At 38.9% G+C, this 18,081-nt stretch overlaps 3 protein-coding genes across 3 annotated transcripts in view; 2 read left to right on the top strand and 1 right to left on the bottom strand.

The window, feature by feature from the left end:
• DNTT (DNA nucleotidylexotransferase) overlaps positions 1–18,081 on the top strand; it is a 158,321-nt gene that overhangs the window by 128,375 nt on the left and 11,865 nt on the right. The window lies entirely within an intron of this gene.
• Positions 1–18,081, bottom strand: part of LOC127054065 (uncharacterized) — a 193,565-nt gene that overhangs the window by 560 nt on the left and 174,924 nt on the right. The window lies entirely within an intron of this gene.
• The window catches only part of LOC127054524 (uncharacterized), a 266,838-nt gene continuing 250,452 nt past the window's right edge, over positions 1,696–18,081 (top strand). The window contains exon 1 of the mRNA XM_050960761.1: positions 1,696–1,828. The gene's annotated coding sequence lies outside the window, so the exon portion shown is untranslated. The remainder of the gene's footprint in view (positions 1,829–18,081) is intronic.

Here is an 18,081-nt window from a genome sequence, read left to right on the forward strand (position 1 = left end):
CCCAGAATCATGTTTGCTTTTTTTGCAACAGTATCACACTGTTGACTCATATTAAGCTTGTGGTCTACTATGACCCCTAGATCTCTTTCTGCCATACTCCTTCCTAGACAGTCTCTTCCCATTCTGTATGTGTGAAACTGATTGTTCCTTCCTAAGTGGAGCACTTTGCATTTATCTTTATTGAACTTCATCCTGTTTACCTCAGACCATTTCTCCAACTTGTCCAGATCATTTTGAATTTTGACCCTGTCCTCCAAAGCAGTTGCAATCCCTCCCAGTTTGGTATCGTCCGCAAACTTAATAAGCGTACTTTCTATGCCAACATCTAAATCGTTGATGAAGATATTGAACAGAACCGGTCCCAAAACAGAACCTTGTGGAACCCCACTTGTTATACCTTTCCAGCAGGATTGGGAGCCATTAACAACTACTCTCTGAGTACGGTTATCCAGCCAGTTATGCACCCACCTTATAGTAGCCCCATCTAAATTGTACTTTCCTAGCTTATCTATAAGAATATCATGAGAGACTGTATCAAATGCCTTACTAAAGTCTAGGTATATCACATCCACCGCTTCTCCCTTATCCACAAGCCTCGTTATCCTATCAAAGAACGCTATCAGATTAGTTTGGCACGATTTGTTCTTTACAAATCCATGCTGGCTATTCCCTATCACCTTACCACCTTCCAGGTGTTTGCAGATGATTTCTTTGATTACCTGCTCCATTATCTTCCCTGGCACAGAAGTTAAACTAACTGGTCTGTAGTTTCCTGGGTTGTTTTTATTTCCCTTTTTATAGATGGGCACTATATTTGCCCCCTTCCAGTCTTCTGGAATCTCCCCCGTCTCCCATGATTTCCCAAAGATAATAGCTAGAGGCTCAGATACCTCTTCCATTAACTCCTTGAGTATTCTAGGATGCATTTCATCAGGCCCTGGTGACTTGCAGGCATCTAACTTTTCTAAGTGATTTTTTACTTGCTCTTTCCTTATTTTCTCTTCTAAACCTACCCTCTTCCCGTAAGCATTCACTATACTAGACATTCCTTCAGACTTCTCAGTGAAGACCGAAACAAAGAAGTCATTAAGCATCTCTGCCATTTCCAAGTCTCCCGTTACTGTTTCCCCCTCCTCATTGAGCAGTGGGCCTACCCTGTCCTTAGTCTTCCTCTTGCTTCTAATGTATTGATAAAAAGTCTTCTTGTTTCCCTTTATTCCCATAGCTAGTTTGAGTTCATTTTGTGCCTTTGCTTTTCTAATCTTGGCTCTGCATTCCTGTGTTATTTGCCTATATTCATCCTTCGTGATCTGACCTAGTTTCCATTTTTTATATGACGCCTTTTTATTTTGTAGGTCACGCAAGATCTCAAGGGTAAGCCAAGGTGGTCTTTTGCCACATTTTCTATCTTTCCTAACCATCGGAATAACTTGCTTTTGGGCCCTTAATAGCGTCCCTTTGAAAAACTGCCAACTTTCCTCAGTTGTTTTTCCTCTTAGTCTTAATTCCCACGGGACCTTGCCTATCAGCTCTCTGAGCTTACCAAAATCCGCCTTCCTGAAATCCATTGTCTCTATTCTGCTGTACTCCCTTCTACCCTTCCTTAGAATTGCAAATTCTATGATTTCATGATCACTTTCACCCAAGCTTCCTTCTACTTTCAAATTGTCAACAAGTTCCTCCCTATTTGTTAAAATCAAGTCTAGAACAGCTTCCCCCCAGTAGCTTTTTCAACTTTCTGCAATAAAAAGTTGTCTGCAATGCAGTCCAGGAACTTATTGGATAGTCTGTGCCCTGCGGTGTTATTTTCCCAACATATATCTGGATAGTTGAAGTCCCCCATCACCACCAAATCTTGGGCTTTGGATGATTTTGTTAGTTGTTTGAAAAAAGCTTCATCCACCTCTTCCGCCTGATTAGGTGGCCTGTAGTAGACTCCCAGCATGGCATCATCTGTGTTTTTTACCCCTTTTAGCCTAACCCAGAGACTCTCCACACTTCCGTCTCCTATGTCCATCTCCACCTCAGTCCAAGTGTGTACATTTTTAATATATAAGGCAACACCTCCTCCCTTTTTCCCCTGTCTATCCTTCCTGAGCAAACTATACCCATCCACACCAACATTCCAGTCGTGTGTATTATCCCACCAAGTTTCAGTAATGCCAATAATGTCATAGTTGTATTTATTTATTAGCACTTCCAGTTCTTCCTGCTTATTACCCATACTTCTTGCATTTGTATATAGGCATCTAAGATACTGGTTTGATCTTGCCTCCCAGCTTTGCCCTGACCCTCCTTCCTCTCTGCCATTATAGCCTGTGCTCTCTCCTGTTTCCAACCCATCTCCCAGGTCTTGTTCCCCACTTACCTGTGGGCTTTGCTCACCTGTCCCCGTCGAACCTAGTTTAAAGCCCTCCTTACTAGGTTAGCCAGTCTGTGCGCAAATTCCCCTCTTCGAAAGGTGAACGCCATCTGTTCCTAGCAGTCCTTCCTCAAATAGCATCCCGTGGTCGAGGAAGCCAAAGCCCTCCTGGCGACATCATCTTCGCAGCCAGGCATTCACCTCCACGATGCATCTGTCTCTGCCCGGACCCCTACCTTCAACAGGAAGAATCGAAGAGAATACCACCTGCGCTCCAAACTCCTTAACCTGTACTCCCAGAGCCCTGTAGTCATTCTTGATCTGCTCAGCGTTACACCTCACAGTATCATTTGTGCCCACATGGATGAGTAGCATGGGATAGTAGTCAGAAGGCCGGATAATCCTCGACAAAGCCTCTGTAACATCTCGGATACGGGCCCCTGGCAGGCAGCATACCTCCCGGGATGAACGGTCAGGGCGACAGATGGGTGTCTCCGTCCCCCTCAGCAGAGAGTCTCCAACCACCACTACCCTACGTTTCTTATCAGTGGTGGCAGCAGACCTCCCAGCCTTAGGGGTACGAGGCTTCACCCCCTTAACTGTTGGGGGTGATTTCTTCTCTTCTGTATCAAGAAGAGCATAATGGTTATCTTTTACCACAACAGGAGGGTTCGCAGCAGCGGTGGAGCACTGCCTGCTGCTAGAAGTAACCAGCTGGCTGTGTCCACCCTGAGCCTCCTCCTCCACTGGTGTGTCAGATACACCCTGAGGTATCTCCTCCTCCACTGGAGTGTCGGTAGTCCTGTCAACTGGGACAGCACCATCAGCTGTCTCCACATGGATACTGTCCAGGAATTGCTCATGGACATGGATGTTCCTCAGCCTGGCCACCTCCTCCTGTAGCTCTCCCACCTGCTGCCTGAGATCCACCAGTAGGCACCTTTCACATTGGATGCCACCCCCAGCCTGGATATCAGTAAGTGGAAATTGCAAATTACAGTCTTTGCAAGCCCACATCAGAATCTGGGTAAAAGCATCCATGCTTTGGTGCTCTGTCTGGCTACAGGCGCAGGTGGAGGAGACAGAAGCAGTGCTGGCACAGGTGTTGCAGGTCCTCCTCACCATTGTAAGCCTCCCTCTGTCAAACCCTCTCAAATTCCTGTCCACAGCTCCCTGTCCACTCCTCTCTGCTGTAAACAGAAAGGTTTTCGATGTGGCTTAGTTTACAGGTTCAGGGGACCAATGGGTCACAGATGAGACCGACAAGGGACCCCCCCTCCCTTCCTACTCCCCTTCCAAACTCCCTGTTAGCAGCTCCTGTTCGCTAAGCTCCCTGGTCGCTTGTGCGCAGCTATATAAAGCCCTGGCCTGAGTGAATGCCCCGCCCACTGGTTAAGGCTCAGCCAATTACCAGAGGCTTCTAGCTTTCAAACCTTCCTAGTAGCTCCACCTCCAACTGCCAGCTACAGCACATGGTCCTTCAAACAAACAAACCAAACAGACTGACAAACACAAGCTCAGCACACAGCAAGTAACCCCCAAACACTGCAGACAGTCACTTACCCCACAGATGCTGTATGTGCTCCTCCTTCACCTGGAGAACTCCCTTGCAAAACTCCCTGTTAGCAGCTCCTGTTTATGATAGAAACCGCAAACAGTTATGTGGTTGGTATAACCCACCTAAATAAAATACTTTCTATCTTACACTAGATTCAATGTTCCTCTACTAGGAAAAGTTGTAAAAACATGAGTGCCATATGTGACCACTGCATTGTCAAATAGTAGTGACTGATGCACATTATTGGCCTAATCCTGCAAGTGAGCTCTTCTTAACTTTTGAGGGTGACTTTAAAGCTATTAAAATTATTATTTCCTCTTTAAGAATACAACTTAGAAGAGAAATAATAGCCTTGTAATAGCCGTGCATGCTAAAAGTTTGCACATAGAAAGCTGTAACATTTCATTTAACATTGTTGATGATTCCCAAACTGTCCATAATGATGGTTAAGGAATGGAGGTCTGGATACTGTTGTGTGCCTGCTATATTGTGTAGGGCAGTATTGTTGACTGCATAACTTTGTCCAACTGAATTTTTAAAATATTATATCTTAGTATTAAATCTTCATGCTTTTCAGTCTGGGTTTATGTAAAAGGCAAGAATGAAAAACACAGCATAGTAGATAGTAATAGTATGTTCCTGGCATGATATCTGATTAACCTCAATTTTTTGCAGCTGATGAACACGACAGAAGGCTGTCAGAAGCATTTCTAGTTACTTTCTTTCTGCTTTCTAAAGCCAAACAGTAGGGATCTATTATTGACCACCTGACCAGGACAATGATAGTGACAATGAAATGCTAAGGGAGATTAGAGAGGCTATCAAAATAAAGAACTCAGTAATAGTGGGGGATTTCAATTATCCCCGTATTGACTGTCACCTCAGGATGAAATGCAGAGACAAAATTTCCCAATACTTTAAATGACTGCTTCTTGGAGTAGCTGATACAGGAACCCACAAAGGGAGAGGCAATTCTCAGTTTAGTCCTGAGTGGAATGCAGAATCTGGTCCAAGAAGTAACTATAACAGGATCACTTGGAAATAGTGACCATAATATAATAACATTTCACATTCCTGTGGTGGGAAGAACACCTCAACAGCCCAACACTGTGTCATTTCATTTCAGAAAGGGGAACTATGAAAAAATGAGGAGGTTAGTTAAACAGAAATTAAAAGGTACGGTGACTAGTGAAATCCCTGCAAGCTGCATGGACACTTTTTAAAGATACCATAATAGAGGCCCAACTTAACTGTATACCCCAAATTAAAAAACACAGTAAAAAAACTAAAAAAGAGCCCCTGTGGCTTAACCACCATGTAAAAGAAACAGTGAGAGATAAAAAGGCATCTTTTAAGAAGTAGAAGTTAGATCCTAGTGAGGTAAATAGAAAGGAGCATAAACACTGCCAATTTAAGTGTAAAATGGTAATAAGAAATGTGATAAAGGAGTCTGAAGAACAACTAGCTAAAAACTCAAAAGGTAATAGCAAAATGTTTTTTAAGTACATCAGAAGCAGGAAGCCTGCTAAACAACCAGTGGGGCCCCTGGATGATTGAGATACAAAAGAAGCACTTAAAGACGAAAAAGTCATTGCAGAGAAACTAAATGAATTCTTTGCTTCAGTCTTCACAGCTGAGGACATTAGGGAGATTCCCAAACTTGAGCTGTCCATTTCAGGTGACAGATATGAGGAATTGTCACAGATTGAAGTGTCACTAGAGGAGGTTTTGGAATTAATTGATAAACTTAACAGCAACAAGTCACCGGGACCAGATGGCATTCGCCCAAGAGTTCTGAAGAACTCAAATGTGAAATTGCGGAATGATTAACTATGGTTTGTAATCTGTCATTTAAATTGGCTTCTGTACCCAATCACTGGAAGACAAGTAATGTAACACCAATGTTTTTTTTTAAAAAAAAAAGGGCTCTACAGGTGATCCCGGCAATTACAGACCAATAAGTCTAACGTCAGTACCGGGCAAATTAGTTGAAACAATAGTAAAGACTAAAATTGTCAGACACATAGAAGAACATAAATTGTTGGGCAAAAGTCAACATGGTTTCTGTAAAGGGAAATAATGTCTTACAATCTATTAGAGTTCTTTGAAGGGGTCTACAAACATGTGGAGAAGGGGGATCCAGTGGACATAATGTACTTAGATTTCCAGAAAGCCTTTGACAAGGTCCCTCACTAAAGGCTCTTACGTAAATTAAGTTGTCATGGGATAAGAGGGAAGATCCTTTCATGGACTGAGAACTGGTTAAAAGACAGGGAACAAAGGGTAGGAATAAATGGTACATTTTCAGAATGGAGAAGGGTAACTACTGGTGTTCCCCAAGGGTCTGTCCTAGGACCAATCCTATTCAAGGTATTCATAAATGATCTGGAGAAAGGGGTAAAAAGTGAGGTAGCAAAGTTTTGTAGATGATACTAACCTGCTCAAGACAGTTAAAACCAAAGCAGACTGTGAAGAACTTCAAAAAGATCTCACAAAACTAAGTGATTGGGCAACAAAATGGCAAATGAAATTTAATGTGGATAAATGTAAAATAATGCACATTGGAAAAAATAATCCCAACTATACACACAATATGATGGGGGCTAATTTAGCTACAACTAATCAGGAAAGAGATCTTGGAGTCATCGTGGATAGTTCTCTGAAGACGTCCACACAATGTGCGGCGGCAGTCAAAAAAGCAAACAGTATGTTAAGAATCATTAAAAAAGGGATACCGAATAAGACGGAGAATATCTTATTGCCCTTATAGAAATCCATGGTATGCCCACATCTTGAATACAGCATATAGATGTGGTCTCTTCATCCAAAAAAGATATTCTTGCATTAGAAAAAGTTCAGAAAAGGGCAACTAAAATGATTAGGGGTTTGGAATGGGTCCCATATGAGGAGAGATTAAGAGGGCTAGGACTTTTCTGCTTGGAAAAGAGGAGACTAAGGAGAGGATATGATAGAGGTTTAGAACAAATAAAAGAAATTTCTTCTTCACACAGTCAACCTGTGGAACTCCTTGCCTGAGGAGGTTGTGAATCTAGGACTATAACAGCATTTAAAAAAGAACTAGATAAATTCATGGAAGTTAAGTCCATTAATGGCTATTAGTCAGGATGGGTAAGGAACGGTGTTCCTAGCCTCTGTTTGTCAGAGGGTGGAGATGGATGGCAGGTGAGAGATCACTTGATCATTACTTATTAGGTTCACTCCCTCTGGGGCACCTAGCATTGGCCACTGTCGATAGACAGGATACTGGGCTGGATGGACCTTTGGTCTGACCCAGTATGGCCATTCTTATGTTCAAATTCCCAGTGCAAATATTTCCCCTTTTCAGCTTTTCTCCTCCTGTATTTTTTTTTTCTTTGGATGTCATGATTACTTGAGATGAAGTGGGTGAGAAGATATTTTTTCCTTCTGGGTTTATGTTTAGTAGGGTAAAATACTGTCCCATTTGAAGTCAATGGGAGTTTTGCCACTGATTTCAACTGGGCCAGGATTTCATCCCAAATCTCGTCTTTCCTTTTTCAATATATCTGCCTGTCACTACATTTGGGGAAAATTAAGGACACCTTTTGGAAGCTTCCAAGGGAGATGCAGTGTGTAACTTAGAGGACAGTTTAGCTCAGTGTTAGGAAAAGAATCACCCATCTGAATGATCTGGGAATATTGAGCAGGTTCTATAGTTATTGGAAAAAAAAGAGAGAGATTAAATTGATGCCATACTATCCCTGTATTTCTGGAAAACACAGGATACATTAGCTATACTTGTTCTTTGGCAAGATACCAAATAACCTTAATCATATGTATCATTGGAAAGAGCTCAGAAGAAAGATGTTAATGCTATTATATATTCATTTTATTACATAAATATCTACAGCATTCATATATGTGTGTTTAGCTATAATGTTATACAGCTATATTTTAAAGTCAGTTTTCTTGGTGCAGCATCTGAGAATGTTTATTTCATGTCATCTTTTATTATAGGGAATGTCTGCAGTAGTTTACTTGCAGAGTTAAACAGATTCTTTAAAAACTGGATGTTAGTCTTATGTTGGCAGATGCTATGTTAAAATTATGAGGATATAACAGTGAGACAGTCAGCCTGGAGAACATCCTGATGAATTAAACATGCTACAGCTGCAAAGTTAGCTTTAGATTTTGCAATAATGACTGGATTAAAGATAAAGTAAACATAAAGATCCAGAGTTTATATTGATTTCCAATGTGATCAGTGTTGTTCACATAGTCATTGCTGCAATTGAACACTGAATCATTGTAAACAGATCCACATACTTTCATTTACTAAATGCTTCCAATTCTCTTATCACTTTTGGAAAAATAGCAATTACACATGTGACTCTGGGGATTAGTTTTCTTTGCACCTGGTATGTTTTAGAAATTAGGAACTAAAATAATCTGATTTTTTTTCCTGATAGATAAAAAAAAGATCTTGCATTTTCTTCCATATAAGTGCCATTTAAATAATGTTCTCTTGTTATCTTAAATGTCTAGTAAATTACATGCGATGAGTCACATTTACAAAGCCAATTTGTAAATCCACTTACATACAAAACTAATCAAGTAATTGTGTAAACAGTATTTTAGGCATTTAGCCCTTTATAACAAACAACTGACTTCATGTCCAACACAAAATACAAATGTGCAACCTAACCTTGGTCTCCTTTGCTTGGTGTGTTTTCTGAATAGCACAATGACTTCTGGGTTAATACTGAAAGGAAATGGCTTTCAAGTCGTGCAAATATCTGCTCATCCCAAACATTTTGACTATTTTTCTTTACTAATGCCAACTTCTAGTGCTAATTTTGTGGTACCTCTCTTCAATTATTACTTGGTAATTTGTATGATTACTTAAATGTATAATAATATAAACCGAGCAGAGCTATACTGCATAAAATCCAGAGCTCCACGTACCTTTCTGCTGTTAGTCATTCAGATGAGACTTTATTAAAGCAAACAGAATAGGTCAGCCTAACAGTATTTGACAAAGCAGGGCTACTGTAAATATTATGTTCTTCAGGCAAAACAAGAATAAAATTAAATTGAAAGACCAGCTAATCCTTAATAATAAATTTCAGTGCCTTTGTGACAAAGAATAGATTGTCAGAAAAATATATGGGGATGTAAGTGCGCAAGTCCTGATATTTTTAATGGAAATTATATTTCTCCTGTATAACAGTTCTTTATTGAACATGCTAAAACTTATCCGTGGGTGTTCGCTGGGAATCTGAAATTTCCCCTTCCCCTTAGTATGCCCACAAATAAAACTTTAAAAAGTTCTCCTCCTCCTCCTGGTGCTAATTCATAATTGGCTTTCTGCACTTGTCATACAGGGTTTTTAATTATGAAAGCACTGAGAGGTGGATATTAATTTTTGTTCCTTATGTTAAAACTAGCCTTATATATTGCATCGATATTTTGATTTTATGCAGGATTTTTTTTATTTAATACATAACACTTGATTGTTTTCAAACAAAATGTCGTGGACATTCTATGGATAGTATGAATTTACTCTTGATATATTATTTTTCAAAATGTTAAATGCCAAGAGTGTTCAACAATATTTTAAACTGGTGTTCAGTGTTTATTCCTCCTTCACTACAAGTACATACAATAGTATTATATGTAGGCATAAATAATATGTACCGTGTGCACACATATGAAGGGGAGGAGAGCTGATACCTTAGGCCTGCAGATGTTTTGTTAATCTCGGTTTTAAGATACAGTAACAGGACAAGTACCTGGTACGTTCCAATATTAGCATAATTAATCTATTTTACACAGTGAAACTACTTCCTGTGATTATTCAGAGATATAATACTAACAAATCTGTTACTATAGCCCTGGACAAAAACTTTCAGCTGTAGTATTTCTGATTAAGAATAGAGGACATATCCAACTGTAGAATGAAATGAGAATTTATCATACTGGCGTCTCTGACTTTCAAAATTTATTCATGCCTAGAATTATAAGAATAACTTCCACTGCAGTATTTTGCATCAATACCATTCTGCATGATTTTGCCTGTGGGCATTGAGTCAATGGGTAATGCTTGCAATACTGCTTTTTCAGTCATGGTTTGTTATAATGTCATTTCAAAGAGTCATTTTTCCCCTCTGACTTATTTGTCATCTTATTTGTACCTAGATTAGAAATAGATTGGTTCTTATTTAAGCAGGCACAGTGATGTGAATATTACTACAAAAATATCAGTTAAACATGAAATTTACATTCCTAGCATAACATAATGTCAAAGGCACTTCTAATGATTTGCCAATGAAAGTTGTTATGATATTATCAAAGAGAGAATGCACAGCACATGCTCAGTGCTGTGGGATATTACTATTGCACTTAAGGAAATACTTCACATAACACAATTAGTACTGTGATAGTCTATAATTATCATGGAATTGTACTCATGAGGGCCTCATTATTCATAAAGGTATGCAAGATTCAGAATTAAAGATGTTTCTTAATGGAAATTCCCATTTAATAATTGTTTAGGGCCTGATCTTGGCACATTTTTCTCATCAAGTAATATCTTACTGCGAAGTGGAGTATGGTTTTGTACTACTCAGGGTGAGTAAGGGTGGCAAACTCAGGTCCTTAGTAGGACTGGCCAGGAAACCAGAATTAATGTTTCATAAAACATTTTGAGCTTTCAGTATTTGTTTTCATTCCAGGGCAGGACAAAATTGACACCTTCTGAAATTTTTCATGAAAAAATGAGAGAGCAAGATAAATATTTCAGAACAGTTTAATAGTCCAGTGGTTAGAGCACTCACCTGGGATGTGGGAAACCTGCTCTGCTCTTCCTAATACAAACCAAGGACTTGAAGCAGAGTTCCGAGAACCTGGGTGAGTGCCCTAGCCACTGGGCTATTGGCTGTTCTGGGGTTTTGACCAGCTCGTCCATCCTGGACCTGAAAAACCTTCCTAACTAAAGTTTTTCAGAAAACTGTGTGTTTCTCTGAAAAGATTTGTTTCAGACAAATCCACATTTTTGATAAATATATATATATGAAAATTTCCCAACCAACTCTAGTTCTTAGAGAGGTTTGCTTTTCATTTTATTAATTCCAGTTTTTCTACCATGGGAGATAATTGCTGCATAAAATTAACTGATATTTACTATGAATGTCAGCATTGTGTCTAGTTTTCAATGATAATCATTTTACTGAGCTTTATTTTTAATTCCTAGGGTTTTTTTTCTGGTATTGCCAACATAGCTACAGTTTTATAAAGGAATGAGTCATTTAGTTTGCTGAAGAAGGTTCTGATTATGAAGGTATTTGTTACAGTCACACCTGAAGAGGAGGATTTAGCCAATTGTTACAAAGCTTTAACCACCATTTTAGAAAAACAATAAAGACTTGCAGAAAGTGCTGTTAAAACTTGCACTTCATGGAAAGTTGAAAGGCACTTTTCTATAATTGCTTTACATAATTTTATGTCATTTGCAACTAGAGTAAAACTGTCAAACTTAACTTTGTTGGAGCTCTGACTTGATTGTTTTCTACCACAAAACTACAATATCTTAAAAGTAAAAGGAGAGATGGTAGCTGGTTACATGAGTCATGTTTCCAAAGTTTAACCTTCAACTCTAAGGATATCTGAACAGTAGAACTAGAGGAGATCTCACATCCATCATCTGGAAGAAAATGGAGTCATAGACATGAAGGAACTTTGTAGGTCATCATGACCAACCATATATTTCTATGACCAAAACCTGCCATAGAAGTCAGTGGGAATGTTATCTGATTTTGGATGGTAGGATTACACCCCTCTTCAGTATATTATTATTTAAGGTTTGTACCTAGCACCTTAACATAAAATGAAATCCTAGTCTCTGCCTCAAAGAGCATTATAGTCTAGGGTTCAAGTTATGCCTGATCGGCTCTGGTTTAAGTAGAAGGCAGCATGAAGCTGCATATCCAGGGAAGCAGTGGAAAGAGCTCTTCGGTTATACATGAGGGAGCCATAAACAAATGTTCTTCATAATACCATCAGGAAATGTATCCTTATTCTTACCCAAATGTACTGTCCTTTGGATTAGGAAAATATAAATTTGCTGAGATGCATGTTTGATCAACACAGTCTTCCCCTTCTTGATATCATTTACTTTCTAGTATTTTACAGTTTTCATACAGTGCTGTCATGTGGTTTCTTTAAGCTATGTAGGTTAGAACTTTCAGAGCTATTGCACAGTTGCAGTTCATGGCTTAGTTAACAATTCACAGGTGTCAGCAAGGGCACTGTTTGGTCTGCAGGATATTACTAGTGATGACATGCAAGAAGCAAAACTCAGCTTGACTTTTGGATCCCAGAATGACTTTGTAGGGATATATGCGGTGTTGCTGTAACTGCGTTGGTCCCAGGATAATAGAGAGATGAGGTGAGGTAATGTCTTTTATTGGACCAACTTCTGTGGAGATAGAGACTGGTGTTGGGGCTTACACAGAGCTCTGCTTCAGGTCTGGGAAGTAAGCGAAAAAGTCTTGTGAAGTGAGCATATTGGAGCTGGAAGAGATTGAGACATGATAAATTTACAACCCCACAATGCTATTTTTACAGAGTCACCTTGCAGAGTTGAATCATGCATATAACCCTTTCTTCTAGGGCTAATGAACCCAGTCAGATAGAATCAACGAAGAGTCCGATGGCACCTTAAAGACTGGACTTTATGGATACAGACTAACACGGCTACCCCTTTGATACTTGACAATCAGATAGAATGTGCATATTGTGTCCAATCTGTAACAGAACCCTTCCTGGGATGTGAAGAAATTTCTTCCACTTCCCTCTCCATCATTTCTGGTGTGCACCCCTTCATTTCTTGATTTCATCTGGAAGCCGAGGTAGATATGCTAAAATACTCTGAATGTCCAGCTTCATGAGATTCTAGTCTGGTCTTATAGATAGCTGAGCCAAGGAGTTGGGAAGCATCTAACTGAACCTCTAAACCTTCTGAAATTAGGCTATCTTCTCTACTTTCTTTAGTCTTACCTTCCCAGCTCATTATCGGTGTTTCACTTGCTTGTGAAATGACATAGCAACACACTAGAGGCCAATAATTGTCCCCAGTAAAATAAAATCCACTATATATAGAAAAAATACTACTTCTTTATGATTGCTTTACTGGGCTGTGTCTATGTGTGTATAGTTACATATAGTTTACTTTTTTTGCCACAGCTGTGTACTATGAGTTTATATTTAATCTGTCCCCCAGTATTGCCCTCCTCAGTCCAAATTTTTTCCTATTGTATTCTCTTACTAACATTCTCCCGTTTTGAACTTTTCATTAATGTTATTCTTTCGTAAGTGCTTTTTTTGGTGATGGTGGGGGACCCCAGTTCCTCAGGCTCCTAACTCTAGGATAAGTTTAATTGAAATCAATATTGAACAAGAAAATAATCATTTCAAAGTGCTATTTTGAAACTCATAAAACTTGAATGTCAATAAATGGAATGTCCAATTATTTGTGCCGTGAACTTTGGTTAATGTTTTATCACTTGGTCCATATAGCCTGATTGCCTCTGTTCCAAGTGACCCTTATCTGGGAACGGGAAGTGTGTGCAGCAGATATTGAACATATGTTCTCTTCACCCTTCCTTTTCTCTCTCAGGTACTCCTTCAGAGTCAATCTGTTTGACAGTAGTGCTTGCCTCCTCATATCTAAAACCTCCTAGTCAGCTCTATGCTTTGGTCTGGCTTGGAACATTACCTTTTTTTGAAGGAACACTGTTCTTGCCAGAGGTTGACTTTTCTGTCACCTCAGTGTTTAATGGTTTTCATGCTTGCTTTTGGTTGGGAGCCTAATGGGGGCTTGTGATGCAGAACAGGCCTCTGAGGTGAACAGCAGAAGTCTGCTTACAGGCTTTCAGGAGTCTTATTTGCTAGGGTTCACAAAAAGGCCATGCAGTTCACTGCAGTCTAAAGAAAAAGGCTTTCACATTTTCCCTAGTTAATTGACTTTTATTTATTTTGCAATGACAAAACATGGGTGGCAGTGTAATTTTTGGCTTCCCTTTGACAAGTGTTTACAAGGACTACAGCAATCTGTGATTATATCATGTCATATAGTTGTAACAGTTTGCTGCTATCTGCATCTCTTCTGGGAATTTTTTCACCACTCAACACAATGGCAAGTATTGATACCTTATCTCGTGGGTCATTTTGTTCTTTTTTGCTGTAATTTTTTAGGCTGACCAAGTTTGTATGACTAGAAAAGCAGCCTGATTGTATTTTCTTTAAAAAATTGGAACAGGAATTAAAAAATATTCATATATAGTTTAAAGCAAGAAATGTTGAAAATATCATTTTTTTTATTCAGTTGTTCCAAGCGAGGGGTAATCAACAGGCAGATCGTGGGCCAAATCCAGACCACCAGATGCTTTTGAATGGACCACAAAATCTTTTTATTTACTACTTGCTGTTTTGTTTTTATTTTCTTCCCTGGAGTCTGGACCTTGACTATGCCTTGACCAAGAAATTTGGACCTTGGCAAAAAAAAATAATTGACTACCCCATATCTACAGTTTTGTAAAGCCAAATGCATGTACAAACTTCTTATTTTCTTGTCCGATCTCCCCTTATATACCCCTTGTTACAGTGTTGTCTATGGTAGGCAACTAAATTATTATAACAGTTCCATTCTCACTGTTGTTCTTGAAGCTATCCTTCATTGTGCTCCATTTGTGATTCTTTCTCCAAAAAGAAAGACACGGAAATCAAGATATTTTGCCTTCCAGCTCCCAAAACATAACTTCTACATGAGAGAGCATTTTTCACTGCTCTGTGGCATATTGTTTTTACTGTACTCTATTTCTCTCTGTCTAGTGGATTTGTATATTGTCAATCCTGGGAACATTCATTTGGCTCTCAAAATATGAAATAACTGGAATTGCATTAGTATAACTGGTGTGCGTGCACACACACACATAATAGGTTTGTACCCAAGAACTGTTTCTAATTTCTGGTAGGCAAAAATCCTCGCAACAAAATGTAACCCTCAAATGATTTTTCCCCCTACAAAGGGGGCCAAAAGGATGCTGGTTTAATTTTATATGTGAAACTTTTCACCCAATTTTGTTAACTGCTACGATAATTGAAAAGTGTCTGTTTCTTGGTCTGTTTTTAACTTTTACCCTCCAGCAAATCTCATCTGTGCTTTTGCAGAATTTGATGTGTAAGCCCAATACTCCCTCTTCCTTAAAAGTCTGATAACTGAAAAAGGGACTAAGTTCAGGCTTTTGAGAGACTGTTTCTTTCTTTCTTTCTTTCTTTCTCACTCCTTTGTGGGTTAGAAGAAATTGCTTTAGGCTAATGTCACATATTACATTTAATAACAATACATCAAGCAAAAAATCTGTGAACTGCAGTTACCTTTTAGAAAGACGTTGACAGTGCCTGTCTTCTCTGTTCTTTCAGATAAGCACACTGATAATGGTGACTCTTGCACCTGTTGAAGCTTACTTTCTTATGTCCATTATTGATGTCTCTAAGATTTTCACAGATGTTATGTGGTCTGAGGCAGCCACTTTATTGTTGCCATAACCCTACTCTTGTAAAGTGTAATTACTGGATATGCTGAAGAGAGCTGCAGCAGTTTTAAAAAAATACTAGAAAAGCTATAACAGAATATAAAAACTTCAGTGCTTTTTGTTGAAGACAAGGTGTTTTCCAAATATTTTTCCTGCAATAAAATAGAATCTTTTTTTAGTCGAATATCTAAATTCCTTTGAGGTGATACACAGGGGTGTGAGTCTGAAAATAATTACATAATGTTTTTAAAAATCTCCGAAGCAGGTAAAGAAATCATGGGTGCAGTCTGAGGCTTGCACATGCTGTTCAAGTATCAAGTGAGTCTTTCATCAGGAGGATTTCTTTTTAAGCATAAGTTAAAGAAAATAAATTTTATCCTGTGCAAAAATCATCAGCCCTTCTACACTGTTCAGTGCCTTAGCTCATCAAGAGTGTTTGCATATTAACATAGATGAACACACGAGCAAGTGAAAGATCTTTATTGGGAAGGCAGATGATTCTTTCCCTACTAATACAAATATATCTAAGTACATTTTAATTTGGAAATAAAACGAACTGCAACACTGAAAGGGATATATATATATATATATATATATATATATATATATATATATATATATATATATATATGGGAGCCTTGCAGAGGAGAAAGAAGAACTGTGGAAGTGCTGGAGAGATAGAAAGATAGAAATAACAGGATCTAGGAAATGAGAGACTCTCCGAAGGCAGGAGAGGGAAGGAGATACTGGGATGAGAGTGGGGAAGGGGCAAACAAAAACCAACAGGAAATAGAAAGAGATGCAACAAGGGGAAAATTCGAGATGGAGTAATCTTCATCCTGGGACCAGAATGATTTTAGGAAAATGCCATATTTTGGAGCAAAAGGGAAGCCCTTTGTAAAAGGCTGATTTAATTAAAAATGGCTCCTCAGAGTCCTAGAATGTTAGTGTAATCTACACTCGCCGGTGTGTTTCATCAGTAGTCTTGGTGAAGATGGCTTAGTTGGCAGAGGCAACGGAAGTCAGTTAAACACTATCAATATTATTTATAACATCGATACTGCATCCACGGTACTTATGTTTCTCATTTGCCATGTTTCCCTTAGTTCATCTTACTTACCTTAAAAAAAACTTCAGCCTATAAATACTTGCCTGTTACAATGAACATTTGGTCAGGTCAGAAATGCCTACCAGTCAGACTTCATATAGTTTGACTGGGACCTTCAAAGTTTTTTTTTTTTTTCTGACTGAAAAGTTTGATCTTACATCCTAATTTATTTAAAAAGTAAAAAAAGAACATTCAGATGAGAAATAAGCTGGTGCCCTAACAAGTTGTTTGTTTTTACTGTGATTCTTTCTACAGCAAATACATCTCACATTTGAATGCTTAATTTGGTAGGTGCCAAAGTGAGTTACGTATATTATTTTGCCAGTTAGACTATGATTGTAGGAAACTAGCCATTTCAGCTCTCTAGTTAGCTTTGTTTACCCTTGGCAATTACTTAGGTTTCCATTTGATTAGTATAATAATAATGCTCCACTTGTTTTTCTGCATCCATAGTCATAAGAACATAAAAATGGCCATACTGGGTCAGACCAATGGTCCATTTATTCTGTCTTATGACGTCACATGCATCTGACGAAGTGGGTATTCACTCACGAAAGCTCATGCTCCAAAACGTCTGTTAGTCTATAATGTGCCACAGGACTCTTTGCTGCTTTTGCAGATCCAGACTAACACGGCTACCCCTCTGATACTTGTCTTATGACAGTGTACAGTGCCACATGCTTCAGAGGGAATGAACAGAACAGGGCAATTATTGAGCGATCCAAGCCTAAGTGTCCAGTCCCAGCTTCTGGAAGTCAGAGGTTTAGGGACTCCAAGAGCATGAGGTTGCATCCCTGACCATGTGGGCTAATAGCCATTGATGGATCTATCCTTCATGAACATATCTAATTTTTTTTAAGCCATTATACTTTTGCCTTCACAACATCCCACGGCAATGGGTTCCACAAGTTGACTGTGTGATATGTGAAGAAGTACTTCCTTATGTTTGTTTAAACCTGCTGCCCGTTGATTTCATTGGGTGACTGGTTTTTGTGTTATATAAAGGGGTAAACAACACTTCCTTATTCACTTCCTCCATACCATTCATGATTTTATAGACCTCTATCATATCTGCTATTAGTTGTCTCTTTTCTAAGCTGAATAGTCCCACTCTTTTTAGTCTTTCCTCAGATGGAAGCTGTTCCATACTCCCTAATCATTTTTGTTGCCCTTCTCTGTACTTTTTCCATTTCTAATATATCTTTTTTTGAGATAGGGTGACCAGAACTGCATACAGTATTCAAGGTGTGGGCGTACCATGGACTTTATACAGTGGCTTTATGATATTTTCTGTATTATTATCTCTCTCTTTCCTAATGATTCCTAACATTCTGTTAGCTTTTTTGACTGCCGCTGCACACTGAGCTGATGTTTTCAGATAACAATCTACAGTTACTCCAATTCCCAGACTCCGGTTTTTATTAGGACATCTTGATTGATTCCACCGGATGACTGTGCTTTGGTTCATGTAGCCCTGCTA

This window comes from Gopherus flavomarginatus, chromosome 6 (genome assembly GCF_025201925.1).
Source record: "Gopherus flavomarginatus isolate rGopFla2 chromosome 6, rGopFla2.mat.asm, whole genome shotgun sequence".
In the NCBI taxonomy this organism is placed as follows: Eukaryota; Metazoa; Chordata; order Testudines; family Testudinidae; genus Gopherus; species Gopherus flavomarginatus.